Source organism: Echinops telfairi, unplaced genomic scaffold (genome assembly GCF_000313985.2).
Source record: "Echinops telfairi isolate 266 unplaced genomic scaffold, ASM31398v2 ScPeMD7_28;HRSCAF=97, whole genome shotgun sequence".
Lineage (NCBI taxonomy): Eukaryota > Metazoa > Chordata > Mammalia > Afrosoricida > Tenrecidae > Echinops > Echinops telfairi.
Window position 1 is genome coordinate 2,414,084 of NW_022103925.1, and position 1,855 is coordinate 2,415,938.

Here is a 1,855-nt window from a genome sequence, read left to right on the forward strand (position 1 = left end):
CCCTGTGCCCAGGACTGTCTTCAGAGCCCATGGGCCGCGCCAGGCCAAGGCGCTGGCAGCCCCGGTGCAGACCCCTCCTCAGGCTTCAATCTCAGGCTTCGTTTGGCAAGGATGACTGCGGTTTTACTTTCAGAGAGAGGGCGGACCTGACGCTGCTTTTATAAGGGAAATCTCCAGGTGCCTCCATAGCGGGTCAGGAGAGGGAGGGGACGTCACAGAGTGAATGGTATTCTGTATTTGATATTATCTTTATTTTCTAAATGCTGTAATTTGGAGCCATTTCCATAAATCTATTTAAGGATGGCAGGCGTGCCCGGTGCTGCTTCTGTCCAGTGTTCTCTGGATTGTTCCGTGTGTGTCAACGACTAGGTGATTAGGGGCAGGCAGCACAGAGACAGCAGTTCCGTTCTACCCGCCGCTCCAAGGGAGAACTAGGAGGCTGCCTGGTTCTTCTCCTCGCCGCTCTGTGGCTTTGGGACTCTCAGGACAATTCGGGAGCAAGACTTGGCTCTCCCTGCACCATGCTCAGCACCAGCCACTTTTATCACAGGGATCCCCAGAGCGGGGCCCTGTCCAGCCCCTGAAAACCCCAACCCAGGCCCTTGGGGTCCAACCATGCTCTCCCTAAGCCAGCATTATTCTCATGGGGAGTCTCAGCCTATGTGCCCTCTGCCCCGCACCAAGGGGCACCGAGGGCCTCACTCAGCACCCTGCAGGGGCAGGTACCCTGGGGGAGGGTGCAGAGAGGGGCCGCCTGGTGGGGTGGCCGTGATACTGGTGTGTCTGTGGTCATGGCTTTGAGTCCTAAAGACTTGACTGCCCAGTCCCTGAGAGTAAGGGTCCCTCAGAGGTGGCTGGAGAAGGGGGCATGGCGTGAAAAGTGGGGACATACCCTCTTCTTTCAGAGGGGGGGGTGGACTCCGAGCAAGGCGGAGCAACAGAGGAGAGGCTCTCGGGAAGGAGGACTCGGCCCCTGCCCCCTGGTCTCACATGGCTGAGCATCAGAGATGTCCCCCATCCCTGCTGTGATGCGCTGTGGCCCTTGTATAATCATCGTCAGCTGATGGGGGAGGCGGCCCCTCACAGGGCATCGGCCTCTTGTGAAGTCACCTGGTGGCCCCTTCCTCAGTCATCACCTTCTTACTCAGCGTGACGACCCTCCCATCTGGGGTGGGACAGGGAGTGGGGGTTACGCTTCCCCTCTCTCCCCAGCTCAGACAAGGGGAGGCTGCATGGACCCAAGGAGGCGAGTAGGGGTGTGGTCCTGGCCTGGGCCCTAGAAGCCACCCTGCCAGCCTTGACCTACCCACATGCAAGACTAGGGTAGCACCGCATGAAGCCAGGTACCTGACTTGATGCCAGAGCTCTGAGCTTGGGTGGGGGGCTCTGATGGGCCCAGTGGACACACACACTCCCCTCCTTGCCCAGCAGCTGCAGGAAGGCCAGGGACACTGCTCTGGTACGCTGGGGTCTGAGCCACCCACCCTCGCTGGCTCTAGGCCCTCGGGCATGATGGCACTTCTCTCTGGGCTGAGCCTACACTTAGGCGCAAACAAATCAGTGCCCTTCAGAGGGCAAGAGTCCCTGCAATGCCGTCCCAGGAAAGTTGCTAGAAACCGCAGGGGCAGGGGCTCCGGAGCCCGGCCGTGGCCCGCAGCTCCCCGGGACACAGGCTGCCAAGCCCAGCAGTGATGTGCCGGCTGGGGGACGGGTGAGGGATTATTTAGAGGGTGTGGGCAGAGAGATGGGCTGTGTCTGGCCTTGGGAGCGTCACAGCGGGAGGGGCAGCCCTGCAGGAGCCCCAGCCCAGCATCTGACAAACCACGGAGCATCACAGCCGAGCCAAGAGGACTTA